This window comes from Podarcis raffonei, chromosome 6, assembly GCF_027172205.1.
Source record: "Podarcis raffonei isolate rPodRaf1 chromosome 6, rPodRaf1.pri, whole genome shotgun sequence".
NCBI classification, from domain to species: Eukaryota; Metazoa; Chordata; class Lepidosauria; order Squamata; family Lacertidae; genus Podarcis; species Podarcis raffonei.
In genome coordinates this window covers 51,921,688-51,937,507 of record NC_070607.1, presented here as the reverse complement: position 1 = coordinate 51,937,507, position 15,820 = coordinate 51,921,688, and positions in this window count along the sequence as shown.

Here is a 15,820-nt window from a genome sequence, read left to right as displayed (position 1 = left end):
AAAAATCAAGTTGCAGCTCTAATGATCAAGTTTTTGCTGCTGCGTTCTTCCTAAAATGGCATGGCTCTTGGTCAGCTATGCAGAAAGCAACAATGATAGCTGCCCAGTGTTTACTTCAGTTGTGGCCAAACTTGGCCCTCCAGCTGTTTTGGAACTACAATTCCCATCATCCCTGACCACTGGTCCTGTTAGCTAGGGATGATGGGAGTTGTAGTCCAAAAACAGCTGGAGGGCCGAGTTTGGCCACCACTGATTTACTGCATTGAACTTCTCTAGGGTATATTAGATCTATTTGGGAGCTGGTGGTGGCATTAACTTGAGGATGGGTCTCACCGAGTGCTTCAACAGTCCCTCTGCAATTCTTTCAGGAACTGGATGTTCTCCAGCATCACGTCCAAGTCTCTACACTTTATCCACTCTAGGGACTTCAGTCTGTGCTGACGGTTGCTTCCCACTGTTATAGATGCCTTTAGAACCAGAACAGGTTATGCAGTCCTTCAAACAGACAGCTTATTCCTTTCAATAGGAAGTGCCTTGTAAAAATATGTCTGTTTTTTAAAGACCACTACCAGTGCTATCACAACCAGCCATTAATGCAGATAGCTACCATGCAGGTGTTCCTGTGAGTTGCACAGCACCAGAAATTGAATCTAAGCAAGGTCTGATTTTGCTGCACTTCACTTCATCTTGCTTCCCCTGCTCCAACCACATCTTCACAAGGCTACCATAAATCCTTGCAGTGACTTTGACTTAGGCCTGACCACCCTTATATCCAGAGAGAGAAATAATCACTAATGTACTGGTTTGCACTCAAAATCTCTGCCCAGATAGCAATGGTAGGTGGGTGTGGAAGTTCCCTCTGCCTGCAAAAGTATCTATATTAATTTCCATGGTTGGACCTGATCCCTGTGTGCAAATCAAGAAATGCAATTCAGACCCCTCCTCTACAATTCACAGAAAGGACCCTATAGAAAATAACTTTGAACTGGGCTGTATACGTTTGGGTAATGCATGTGCAATATGCAGACTGAATCAGTCACAAATGCAGAGTGTTCTCATATCTAGAGCAAGGATACCCAACACAATGCTGGACTGCAGCTCCCCTCACCCATGACCTTGCTGGTTGGGACAGGAGTGTTGAAGTCCATTAACACCTGGAGGGTACCACATTGGCTACCCGGATCTAGATACTCTATTCAGTTATCTATCTCTGGAAGTCAATGAAAGGTCAACATTTTAGATGTGTGTGTGTGTGTGTGTGTGTGTGTGTGTGTGTGTAAAGCTTAAAGGATCCAACCACCAAGCTGTGACATAACAAGCTTAAGGGGATGATCACTGCTGATTACAGGATTCTAATTAAATGGAGTATCCAGCTTGGGTGTGGATAATTCCTGTTATGTAAAAAAGACACCCACTCCTGCTTACCTCTCTCTCCCTAACCTCTTTTGTAAGCTAGAGTTGCTTTCCAGCAGCAGGGGTGTTATTTTTCAGCTGAGAAGGTCAAGACTGACTTTCCAGGATGAGCCAGACACCAATATCCACAAGAGATCAAAAGGTGCAGTAGCACACAGAGTTGCTTTGCAACCTCATTGACAAGGATATGAGCCCTTTCTTTCCATCACCTCTGGGATCAGGTACTCTCTGGAACTAAGGCCTGTTCACATGATCAGTTATCCTGAGAAAATAATTATTGGACTTTCCTAAACCTTAAATTTATTTACATTCCAAAAGGTGGGCAAGCTCAGGGGCTGCTAAAATGTTTCTTTTTCCACCCAGAGCAAATTATCATGAATCTTAACAACAGCAGGGTTGTTTCCTCTGAAATGCAGAGGCGGGCGCAGTTTGTAGTATCTATAGCATAGAGCAGGGGTCTTCTAACCTTCTTGAGCCTGGGGACACATTGGGATATTTAGGAAACGGACATGGGCAGCACAAAGTACCCATTTCATTGGAGAAAAACTGGTGATGCTCTGCCCACCCCCAAAATAGGCAAAATTAAACTTCCAGAAGCAAGTCAAACATGGGGGGGGGGGACAGGAAATGCTCCCCTAGACAGACACCCCCCCCATCCAACCAAAAAGCCAAAACATCTCATTTTTTAAGAAAGAATAAAAACTGGGAGGGAGGCCAGGGGGCCATGGCAAGATACCAAAAGGCATAGAGAAGCACAATGACCTGTCAATAACCCAGGATAGTCAGCAAAGGGCATGTGAGTGAAACACAATGGATTTCCTTGTTCATGTAGGCAGGGCTGTTGTCTCAGGATTGTTCTCTGAATTTTCATTGTGTAAATTAGTACTGATCTACACAGGAAGCTGCCTGTCCATATAGCCTAATTTTGTTTGCTCTGACTGCCAGTGACTCTCCAGGGTGTCAGGCAGAGGTTTTTTTTTCCTTATCATGTGCTAGCCAGACCTTTTAATGGGAGAGGACAGGGATTGAGCTTGGAACCTTCTGCATGAGCTCTGCCACTGAGCTATGGTCCCCCCCCCCACGCTGATGTATTTTTAAGAGCAACTGGGAATTGCAAAGAGCAAGAGGAAATCATTGCAACTGTTAATCGAAGTATCAAAGTGCTTTCATTATAGATTAAAAATAATGTATGCTTCCTCTTATTATTGTTATTATGATGGACAACAGCATTAGCTCTCCACCCTAGTTGACTTGTGTGAGCACCAACGAACAGGCAAAGGGCTCTTTCCAATTTCTTCTCCCCAACAGAAACTCGGGCAAAGGTCCAAACTAAATGGTTTTTAAAAGTATCAACAGCAGTTTTGTGGGGGGGCAGGGGGATAGGTAAACCTCTCCCCAGACCATGGGTCTAGTCCAGACTAAGGCTCTTGCCTTAGTAACTACTGATACTCTATAAATCTCCTCTGGAACCAGCATTTTCTCCTTATATTATGGGGTATGGTTATACTAAGTCTCAAAAAGCAGCTGAGGTGCAGAACAAACAGAATAACCTACCATATTTTTCGCTCTATAAGACGCACCAGACCATAAGACTCACCTAGTTTTTGGAGGAGGAAAGCAAGAAAAAAATATTCTGAATCTCAGAAGCCAGAACAGCAAGAGGGATCGCTACGCAGTGAAAGCAGCAATCCCTCTTGCTGTTCTGGCTTCTGGGATAGCTGCGCAGCCTGCATTCGCTCCATAAGACACACACTCATTTCCCCTTACTTTTTAGGAGGGAAAAAGTGAGTCTTATAGAGCAAAAAATACGGTAATTGCTATTCTCATGGGCAGAGGGAGGGATGCAGTTTGTTTGTGTGTCCACAGAAATTGACTAACCAATGAACTTGAAGGCGAGGGGGCCACCATTTCCTAAGCCCTGGTGTCTTGCTTCAGTCATGGTACAAGGTTTGTGGTGGTGGCAGCATTCCCCCTTTTCCAAAACAAAAGCAAAAATCCTCTCCTTCTCTTTGGCATTAAACATCACCACCCCATTCCTACCACTGATGTTACCTCTATGCCTGCAGAGCCAAAGCACTGAGGGTACATCCTATGGTCCTTCAGCCAGTGTTTAGCCAGCTTTAGAATGGCATCCAGCATAAATTCATAGCACATGACTTCCCCCAAAATAATGATGTATATTCACCCTCATGGAGCTACAATTCCCAGTACCCTTAACAAACTATAGTTCCCAGAATTCTTAGGAGGAAGTCATGTGTTGGACGTGCTTCAAATGTACAGTGTGGATCTTCCCTAAGTCCCTTTCGGCTATCCATAGCATAGAAAAAGCAAAGTGCATTAGCTAGAAATGTTTAAAGTTCCTTTAATTTTATTTAAGGCTGCATCTCTAACTTTGTTTTTCTCCCTCACCTTCTAAGAAATTAGGCATTCAAGAAAGGGACCTCTTTTAGTTAATTAATCAATTACACTGATACTTTTGACCATCTTAAAAGGAACTTTAATAATTCAAACAGCAATTTTTTAAAGAAAATTATTTCTAATGCAAGTGCTTGGAAAAAATAGCAATGACTAGCACCATCTTAAAAGGGCATTCTAAAAAACAAAGGCAGTTTCCTTCAGCATTGCTTTCATGTGCATGCAAATTATATGCACATTTAATTGGTTAATTAACCAACTAAAATGCATGCAATTAATTGACTACTCTTTTTATTTTTAATCAGTTCACAGCCCTAGTTTCCTTGCCTAAACACTTTTGCCTGTCTTCCCAGGTAAACAAACTCATTGTATGAAGCATAAAATATCCAGTCATGACAGCCAATCCACCCACATTGCTTAACACATTGTGTTATCAGAAGAAACTGCCCTCCAGGTGTTTCCCCAGGGGCAAAAAGCAGCCATAGGGATAGGATTCCAGAGTGGGACCACCACAGTGCAATGGTTAAATCCTCACTCTTCCCTCCCCCACTTCTCACTGTCCTGAGCCCCCTGTCTACCCCATAACTAGATACAATGTCCTCTAACAGAATAATCAAACCATTGAATTTCTGCCCTCTGATCAGCCTGACTTTGATCGATGGTTGCAACCAAATCCCAGAAATTAAGAAATGGCAAAAACTGAGCAGCCACGCCCCACTCCTTTAATTCTTGCCTGACTGAGCATAAAAGGTAAAGGTAAAGGTACCCCTGCCCGTACGGGCCAGTCTTGACAGACTCTAGGGTTGTGCGCCCATCTCACTCAAGAGGCCGGGGGCCAGCGCTGTCCGGAGACACTTCCGGGTCACGTGGCCAGCGTGACATCGCTGCTCTGGCGAGCCAGAACCGCACACGGAAACGCCGTTTACCTTCCCGCCAGTAAGCGGTCCCTATTTATCTACTTGCACCTGGGGGTGCTTTCGAACTGCTAGGTTGGCAGGCGCTGGGACCGAGCAACGGGAGCACACCCCGCCGCGGGGATTCGAACCGCCGACCTTTCGGTCGGCAAGCCCTAGGCGCTGAGGTTTGACCCACAGCGCCACCCGCGTCCCTGAGCATAGCAACCTTCTTTAACCTGGTGCCCTTTAAATGCTATTGGACTACAACCCCTACCACCCCAACCATTGGGCAGGCTGTCTGGGGCTGATGGGAGTTGTAGTCCAAAAAAGTGGGAGGGTGAAGGACGATGTACGGCCTCTTGTGACATGTTTGCAGAGAGTAGAACATGGGTGGGGACCCTTTGGCCCTCCAGCTGCTTCTGAACCAATGCTATATTTTTTTTGGAAAAAAGGTGCCAGAAATCACCATGACCACCTTCCTGTTCTCTTATAATGGTGCCCACCTGAGAGGTGCTGGAACTGAGTTCTGGTGAGTGCCGGCTGGGAAAAAAGCCCTGTTCTGAACTACAACTCCCATCAGCCCTAGCAAGCAGGGCCAATGGTCAGGGACGATGGGAGTTGTGGTTCAGCAACATCTGGGGGGCCCCTAAGATTCCTAACACCTGGACCAGAGAATGGACTCCTTTAAATGAGCCTGCTTCTATGGTGGCTATTATTTTAGGGTGGGGAAAGGAAACTGCCACTCCTTATCCCCGGATTTCTTTTATAACTTTCAATTCTGCTGAAGGGACAGGATACCCAAATCCTGTCTGTGAAATCACCCCAGGCTTCAATAATCATCCCAGGCCTCAAAACTGTCCAAAATTCCTTTTGTCTTCTAAAAATCCACAGCTACAGCTTTTCTATGGATTCTCACAAGATGCTGGTACATAGGCAAAATGTTATTCTTTTATCAGCACAAGAAGGCTTCAAAAAGCTAATGAATAGGCTCTGTCATTGCCAAGAATACTCAGGCCTGAGAAATGAATCTTATCTCATTCTAGTTGCAACACCTTTGGACATGCTGAACCGCTTTCATTCCCCTTTCCTGGGAAGGGTGCCAAGAGTCCAATAGTCCCAACATAGGAGCTTTCTGTTCATGCTCAGAGGAACTCATGGGACAGGACTCCTGAGGGAGGAGAAAAGGGGAGGGAACTGGAAGGGGTATATATGTTTGTGCACATGACTGTGAACCCGTGCATGCTTTTTGTGAGTTATCACACTTGCTCCTTCTACCAGTTCATGGATGGTAGAAATAAAGCTTTTTCTCTGAAACTATTCCTTGAGTGTCTGTTGACTCCCACTTCCCTTTCCCGGGCGCAATATTTTTCCCACCCGAGGGCAAAGCCTCATAAGGCTACACTGCCACTACTTAATTCCACAGATGGAAGTGAATTAAGAGCCCATTCCGCCTCGGGGAATTAAAAGTGCCATCTTAAAGCAGCCTAGAGTGGAAGATCTGCAGCCTTTTCATGCCCGGCAGTGCTTTGTTGCTCTGCAGTCAATTGACCTCCGAGTTATCAGTCTTCCCTCTCTCCAAGAAGTGTGGCTCCCCACCGTCAGGGGTGAGAGGAATGAGAAGGGAAGAGGGCAGGTTCCCTTCCCTTCCTCTGGGCCACTCTGTGCATTCACAGCTGCTGGGAAATCCACGCTGAAGGAGATTATGCAGGTCCTTCCCACAGCAGGGAGGCACCCATGGAGCTGTGAGGAAAGCTGTCAAGAGGGTGCAAAGAGGTGGCTGAGGGGGGAAGCACAGCAGCAAAGTACCGCAGGAGGGAGGGCGGCAGAGTCTTTGCAGCAGAGGCCTGCAGCTGCTGTGAGCCTCGCCAACCAGTAATTACAAGCTGCCACTCTCAGCTCCAAAGAGTACATAGGCCGCCTAAGTAGGAGGAGAGGTGCATGAGGGAGGCCTGCAGCTCCCAGGGATAAGGCTGTGGGGAGGCTGACAATTCCTGCTGTCTTTGCTTCACAGAGATGCAGGCTGAAGAGAGGAGCAATTATAGCTGGGACAGACAGCAGGGATGGGAGTGCTTTGAGGCAATATAAGGGCTGGTTGTGTGCACAGACAGAAATAACAGCTACTCCGGTTCTCTCCCACCACTTGTGTGGGATGGTGGCAGGGGAGTTGTACGTGTTATAATAATTTTAAGGTCACACACACACACACACGCGCACACACACACACACACACTGTGTGTGTGTGTGTATGATGTTCATAAATGTACCAAGCAAACACATACATAAATGTATAGACCACATGTCTGAGACCCACAGAAAAGTCCTGAAACCATTTTCTCCCTTCCAAATTGACCTCAAATATTTCTCTGCAAAGTCAAAGGAAATGGGCAGCCTCCACATTGTCTCTTTGCTCACAAATCCTGTCTCAAGGGCACATTTGAGATATGAATAGGGTGAGCCTGTGATCTGTGACCTGCATTCAGGAGTTGAGTAGTTATCATAACAAAGAGTGGCCAGGATGCCCAGGTAATCCAGTCAAGGAACCTAGCAGACAGGAGAAAAAACAGATTTCTGTTGTAGTCTGCCCCTTCTCTGATGTATTAAGGGGGTGGTCTTAGGCTACACCCCTTCTGTGATGTAGGTATGATGTATCTGGGGGGTGGTTTTGAGCTGCAGGGTGGGCAATTTCAAAGTCTATACAGTGGTACCTTGGGTTACATATGCTTCAGGTTACACACGCTTCAGGTTACAGACTCCGCTAACCCAGAAATAATACCTGGGGTTAAGAACTTTGCTTCAGGATGAGAACAAAAATCATGCTCCGGCGGCATGGCAGCAGCATGAGGCCCCATTAGCTAAAGTGGTGCTTCAGGTTAAGAACAGTTTCAGGTTAAGAACGGACCTCTGGAACGAATTAAGTACCACTGTATAAGGGCTTGCACACCTTTGTCCTGGGTCCTCCTCCTCTCTCCTGCATGTGGGGGGAGCACCCTGTTGCAACAGCTTTAATAAAGATCAGACTTACTAGCTGCTTTGCTTCTTAATATTCTCTGGATGGCCTCTGTTATTTCTTCCAACCGATGGAGAACCTACAAAGGACTCTATGAGGGCTCTTGTGTACCCCATAAGGGAATGGGAGCAGTTTTTGTTTACAACATACGTCATGAATTAAATTATCACAAACTAGAGAAATGCTCACTGAAATTAGGGCTGGTCAGTGGAGGGGGGCAGAGGCACGGAGGGAGGGTCTGCATGTGGCAGCAACCTCCTCCTGGCTGCATTTTATCCAACAGGGACTGGTTCACAGCTTCCGACCCACAAACAATGGCCCCAATTCAAGTCTACTTTCTCCCACCAAACTCAAAGCGAGTGGGCTTGAGTCTCAATGACTCAGTCTATGTGTTTATTGTGGGAGGCAAACTCCAGAATCCCTTCTGTGGTGCTTTTCTTCTAGAAAAATAAGTGCCGCTACTGCGTACCCTTGAGTACCCCCAGAAAAAAAGCACTGCCCTTCTAGGTTGTTTTCCTATAGTGTCTTCTTTCAGAGATAAATGTGTGCTGCATAGTTTTGTTATATTTTCAAGGACACGAGAAAGCTTTGATGTCTTCCAAAATAGTATGAGACTATCAGTCGATATTCTGCTTACTCATTGTGGTCAATAACTGTACGGTATCACTTTTCCTTTCCCCATCCCTGCTCCTTTCCTTTCCCATCATCTGGACTAAGTGATTTATTTTTATTATCACCGTTACTATTATTTATTAAACATTTAGACCTTCCTTTATCTTGCTTACATACAAACAGCAAAGGACAACAGCCCAGCAAATTAAAACAAAATGTAAAAGCTAAAGCAAAACATGACATAGTTTGGCAGTAGCTACCTGAGGTTCCCTGCCCACTTGAAAAGCCTGTATGTGTGGGATAACCAGCCTCATATAACCATCATGCTTAAGTCATGCTTAATGCATGAAGGGGTTAATATTACAGAGTAAGCTGTCCTGCCAGGCTTAGCCTAGGTCACTTCCCCTTACCTTGAGAGGAAATGGGTAATCAAGCCTATTGTTCATCCATCAATCTCCCTGAGAAGCTTAGTGTGTGCAGATGTTTGAGTTGGTTGCCCCAGCTCAACTGTATGCCTCTCACAAGACACTTGAGTTCCTATACCAATAATTTAGTTACAAAGTTCACCACTTTGTAACTAAACTAAGTTTTACTGCCTGTGCAACTTTTCTGAAGCACATGATTCTGGCCTTTGGAGAGTTTGTAAGTAAACCATTTTAAACTTACCAAACCTGTGGCCTTTTCCTATGCTAGGGAAGAAGTTAACTTTGGGAATGAACTTTTAAAGGGGACATTTCGGAACTCCCTTAGAAGGGCATATTTTAAAGGTCTAACAGCCTATATTTTCATGCTTTACTTTGCAGCATACTGTATTCTGTGATTTTAAATCTCTCTCTCTGTCTCTCTCTCTGCAGCCCTATGAACAGATATGAAATTCTGCTGGAGTCTGTAGAGATGCCTTGGCATGAGAGACAAATCAGATTCCAGGAAAGATCTGATTGTGCATTCAGTGAAAAGACCTGCTAGCTGAGCTTCACTGTCTTGTTGTAACACTTCATTGTTTTTTCCTGCTCCTGTTAAACCTGCTAATTAAATTTAGAACTGACAAAAAGAAGAAAGAGAAGAAGAAACCACTCTGGAAGCCATGGAGACATTAACAGTAACCATCCCTCCTCCACTCACAGACAACTCCAGTACAATTGTTTCTGACCAGGTATACTTTTTATATTCAAATGGGCACTCAGTGCTTCCTTCCACACACTACACACAACAAGCCTCAGCCACATACAACCCACAGTGTTGCCACACACAATAATATTTACACATTGGGATATTTCCACTTCAGCTCCATCCTGCTAGGTAGCTCAATTTCAGTGCTGTCATCAAGGCCAATTAACATCCCAGGAGGAAACTGAAGCTCCAAGAAAGTATCTTCAAATACCTGTAACTTGACAGATGGTGACATTTATAGCCTTGAAGCAACAAACATTTGCCTTGGGAGCAGACCCTATTTTTGCCATTTAGCTTTTTCAGCACAATTCATACCACCAAAACGGTATGTTGTAGATGTGGGCTGAATGAATTCCACACTAAAATAATCGCATGACTTATTTACAGCTAAGTCACAGAACTAATGGTCAAACCACACATTACATTGAATGTGCATGCATTTGCAATTCTAATAGGAGAGTGCTCCCTTTTGCTATTGGATGGTTGGGGTGCATGATCAGCCTGCTCCTCGGGGCTTTGCAGTACCTCCTTCTGAGGTATTGAACATTAATACCTATATGACACAGGAACTGCTTAAATGCATTAAGCAGTTGACTCTTCAGATACCATCCATCCTTCTCTTATTGAGGTGGACATAAGATCACCTCCTCCACCTTAGTTTCTGAGCTGAGTTTGCCAACTCTTTACTAACAGCCGACAATATTAAACTGATCTCAAGAGTGTGTTCCTCAAGAGTCAACAATCAGCGAAGTAAAAAATAACGTCCAAAACTCTTGAAGGAAGCCTGCTTCGCTGACCAAGAATGGTTGTTAATGTTCCACAGGGCCAGCCCAATACATTTTTCTTCCTGAGGGAAAAGGACAAGATGGCACCTTCCTGTTTCTTTGACAGGACTGTCAGGTGAATCTTACTCAACAATGGTGATGGGTCGGCATCATCCACCATACCTGAGGGCAGGTGACTAGCTTGGAAGCATAAGGCAGGCTGCATGTCACACGTAGCTTTTTTCTCCAATGGAACAGAATGACCAGGGGGCTCAGAAGGAATAGATTGGGTGGTTGCTGCTGTTGCCCCCACCCCAGTATCTGCTGCCTGAAGCAGCTGCTTCACCTCCCTAATGGATCTGATGGTTCGTGTTTGTCCTTCACTTTTTAGCCACCTACTGGCATCCCTCTGGTGATGAGGATCAAAAATGAGACTTGTGAAGCTGTATTCTGTAGCTCTCTCTCATTCATACCAATGCGCGCACACACACTGTGGGTCCATCCTGTGGAAGAGGAACATTAAATGCTTCTGGTCTCCATGAAGAAATAAGTTCATCAGAATCAAGCCTCAAATGAGGACTGCATAAGCCAAGCTTCATTGAGCATTCATTTTAAACACAGGATCAGTCCCCCAACTTCACCTGCCCTTCCCAAGCAAGTCACAGCTTCCTAGTAGGTATGTCCCCATGTATCTACTCCAAAGATGCCCTCTATTTTAGCCACAGCTCTCCACGTCTTTGCTCAAACGTTTTGGTTTTTTGGTCTACCCTAAAATGTCTGTAATTATGCCAATACAGTGGTACCTCGGGTTACATACACTTCAGGTTACAGACGCTTCAGGTTACAGACTCCGCTAACCCAGAAATAGTACCTCGGGTTAAGAACTTTGCTTCAGGATGAGAACAGAAATCATGCTCTGGCAGCGAGGTGGCAGTGGGAGGCCCCATTAGCTAAAGTGGTGCTTCAGGTTAAGAACTGTTTCAGGTTAAGAACTGACCTCCAGAACGAATTAAGTACTTAACCCGAGGTACCACTGTATATAGTCAATATATCTTTCTTGGGATTAACAGTTCACTTTGTACTTCCAAAATGGCACCTGGGGTTGACTTGGTCCAGTGTATGGCAGTATCAAGTGATTCCTCAAATGCATTTTATTCATTTCAAGATCCTGAGTTTAGATTATGGATCAGCCCTTGAACCAAGTAAACTGGAAGTGATCCAGTTCGGATATTGCCAAGAGGAATTGAGTTGTGTGTATACTGACCTCTGGTGGCTAGATGGCCAGAAGAAATATAGATCTGGCACTTAGCGTCAAAGCAGATAGTTCAAGGAGAAATGTTCATGTTTAGATCTGGAGCTGCGCTTTCTGATTTGTGCATGAAAAGGACCTTGGGGAGGCTCGCCTTGTGATGTCATCTAAAACTGTTGGCTTCTGCCATAATACATTGTCCCTCTCCCCTCCCTTTCCTTCTATAGAGTCAGTGAAGGAGATGGCTGCTTGCCTGCAATGATAAATCACACATCATCATGATAGCTGCTAAGGGAAGATGTTACCTAGAGCAGAATTTCTCATTCCATTGCAGAAGACTCAGACTGAATGTGTCAGTTCATATTCTCTTGCCTCCTCAGACCCTGGCCCTTGCCAGGATGATGGTGGCTGTGGGGAGGGGAGATGGGTCTGATACATGGGTACATGAGCCCTATGCTGTCTTCATACATTGGAAGAGTCCAGGAATTCAGGACAAAGAGCTTTATGGAAGGCCATATAGATTTGCCTTGAAGATCCATGGGGCAGTACTGGGCCTTCCCCATGTGCCACTCAGACAAGAAGAGATTCTACATTACTCAAGCAACATGGCCAATGTAATAATCTTAGCTCTTGCCGCTTGCCGCTTTCACCAGTTTGATTGCCTTGTGTCACTAGCAATCAAACTGGCACTAGCATTGCTTGTCAGCACCGCCCCCCCCCCTCGCTCAGGCCCTCAGAGCCAGTTAATGCATTCAGCAGAACCAAGTGGTGAAGCTTTAGATGGCTGTTATCACTTGAAGCTGCAGTTCACTTCGAGCTACTCTCCCAGCATTAGCAACAGATCACTTTTGACAGTATAATAGCTAAAAGGTCCAGCTCCACACCCACATTGCTAGCTGGTAGCATCTGTAAGTACTTTGCAGTTGCTATAGCAAAGCCACAAGCTCTTAGCAACAGAATGATGTGCTTTGATGTGCTCTTTGGAAGAGTCTTCTTGTTGGGCTCTGTAGAGCATGGATCTGGATTTATGTTCCTTTGCCATATATCTCTGTTTTATTTGGCACTAAAGGTCTGGAATTCCCTGATTTGGCTGTCCTATGTTTGACCTAAGGAATTCAAAAATTTCTGGTCTCTGTTGCTGAAAGGTTGATGACTGCTGTTTGTTTGCTTTGTGCTAGAGCTGCAGTTTGCTACAGAGATATTCTCGGAGGGCTTCTACAAATGCTATAGGTAGGGGTGGGCAGACTTCATGCCTGCAGACCCTCCACGTGTCCCTATTTTCCAGGGATGTCCCTGAGTTAGAGAAGCTGTCCCGGTTTCTGATTTGGCCCCAGAATGTCTCACTTTTCCTTAGGATGTCACTATTTTCAGTGGAGAAATGTTGGAGGGTATGAAGTCATCTGACCCCCGAGCTGTATGAAGGCAATCTTGTTTAATGTTAATGTTTTATTATGTTTTTATATATGTTGGAAGCTGCCCAAAGTGGCTGGAGCAACCCAGTAAGATGTGTGGGGTGTAAATAGTAAAATTATGGAATGGGATGTCCCTTTTTTCATCAGAGAAATGTTGGAGGGTATGGCATCTCAAGAAGTATACTTTGCTGCTAATTGTTTAATTCGCACAATTTACTCTGCATAATTTATCATTTGCAAAGAATTTCAGTTTCCTTTGCATTTTGCTTCATCTGCATCTAGTGAGCCTCAAAGTCTAGCCTGGATAGGGTTGCAAGTAGCAAACTTGGAATTCCAAAAATCAAATCAAATCAAATCTCTGTATTGCTGCATGAATTGCATATTCCCAATGCAACTCATGGGAAAGAAACTGCAAGCAGATGTTCAAAATGGGCATCCCTAGAGAGTTTGCCACTTGGAGATGCCTGGGAAGCAGAGCTTTCTGAGTTCTTTCCTTTGTCTCTTGGGTTTCTCAGTTGTGGGTAGCAAATGATCACACTAATTTATTCTTGTGCTTTCAGGAGCAAAAAGATACTGTTATTCCTGCCCTAGAAAAAGAAAGAGAATATTCCTGCCCCATAGGCAGGAGACAGGTTTTAATTAGAACACAGAGGAATGAAGCAGCAGAAAGGCAGGAGGAGAAAAAGAAGCGGGGAAAGACAGGTGGGCAAAGGGAGATTCTTCAAGAACCCCCTTTCCAGTTCTCTCCTCCTGGCCTACATGACAGACCATCCCATTAAACTACAAGGCTATGGTCGATATTTGAGGGATTTAAGCTGCCTTGGTGTGGGGGAGTCATTGATTCATAACTAGGGATATTATTTATTTTGTTTTTGTATTTTAAAAGATAAATAATAAATGCCAGTGGCATTTCCAAATGAAAAGCAAAACAAAGCCAGATTTTACCCTTAGTGCGAAACTAGTGGACTCCCCTCCCAGGCCTCTGTATTGGAGGACATGGTGCTCCTAACAGGGTTAAGGCCCGTCTCCTTTTGCTGCCCTGAATCGGGCAGTCTTAGGTGATGGTGTAATGAGAATGTGCCTCTGATGATGCTCGGAATCAAGACCTCCCCACTCTGGCCATCCTAAAGGCAGAACTCAATGGGGCTTATGTTTGAGTACATATATAGGGTTGCACTGATAAGCTTAGAGGGTGCACCCAACTGTGCCAGCCTAACCTTGCTTACTCAGAAGTAAGCCCTATTGACTTCAGTAGAGCTTGCTCCCAGGTACATGGAGTTAGGATTGCAGCTTGCCCCATCATAATAAGAGCAAGCCTATTTAAATCAATGGTTTTAAATTAGGTAGTAATTAGTACTTAAGGTACTACTTTTGTCATAGCTCACCTTCTCCCCCAAATATAGCGCGACAAAAATGAAAAAGGGTTACCCTATTAGCTTCAGACTACCTAAGCCTATTAGGCTTATAATAGACCAAACCCCAAATCTAACGCGTGGTCATACTTTTGTCTGAGTCAATCAAAATGTCACGAAGCAGTGAGCAAAGCCTTTGAGCTCTGTAGACCCTTGCATCGGTAGGAAATAAAAAGTGAAATACCCTTTTTTAGTCTGAAATACTCTGTGGCATAGACTTAATTAGATTAACTTCTGCTAGGTGTTAAAGGAGATCTTCTAGTTGCACTGAGGGTTACGGGATAATGAAACCAAGAGGGCTGATCCTCCATTTTCTACAACTGATGCCCAGACTGTGGTTGTGTTGGGTGGACAGGGAATTTCCTAGGCTAGGAGCCCAGTTTTGGAAAGAAGCCCCTTTTGGAGGCTGCCAGGGAGATGCTCAGCTGAGCCAAAACGGCCCCAAGGCTGATGCACGCTGGCTGAAGAGTGACAGCAGCGGCGGCGGAGAACATCTGGCGCAGGAGGGGGGCAGCGCCCCCACTAGCACCGCCTGCCCAGCTTCCCTGGCTCAGCTGAGTGTTAATCAAACACCAGCTGCTCCTGTAAATTGCAGGCCTGGCAAGCAGCAAGGCAGCTTATAGCACAGACTGGTGCTGGCAGGCCTGCTGAGGATCAGCCCAGCGGTTGTGGATCGAGAGAGACGGAGAGAAAACAGAGCAGGGGAGGAGGAGAGAGAAACTGGCTGACATAGCATGGCCCATTCCTGCCTGCGCCCTCTTTGTTGCCCCAAGAAATAAAAGAGATGTCTGGAAGGGGCGCTGCAACGTTTTACATGTGCCTCGGGAGATATCAAACCTGACTGTGGTCCCACTTCCCATCTTTCCTTTTCTCTGACCCTTCTTGCAGAGCTTGGACAAGGTTCACAGGAACCTGCCTGACATGGAGTCAGACCACAGAGCTGTGTAGGATGGCTGACAGCGGCTCTGCAATGTTTCTCCCAGCTGGGAATTGAACACACAAGGCAGATCCTCCGCCACTGAGCTGCAGCCCTTCTCCATATGGGAATGAGGCAGACGGGCTCTGGCGACTTAAGCAACACCACCACCATAGAGCGCACTTAATCAAAAGGCTTCAAGCAGGAGACAGACCATTAGTGCAGCAGTCCTTGCAATCATGTAAGGCCAGCCAGGAGGAGGGTCCCCACAGTGTTGTTGTGAGGGCTGGACCTGGGAGACAGTAGCTCGCCTAAAGTAATCTAAAAGTTACTTTATGGAGGAAATAAACTGGGGGGCTTCCAACTTACACTCCTGCTCTTAACTACAATTTACCTCTCAGTTGTTCAGACTTAAATGTTTAAAGGCCCCAGCCGTACCTCTGTAAATAAACAAAGCCTTTCCCAAAGCATTCTCAGCTAGGTTTGTGGGGCTCTGTAGGGCATGCTATTTTAGAAGGTGAAATGTAATTTTTGCAAATTTCTTCAGTGAGGGG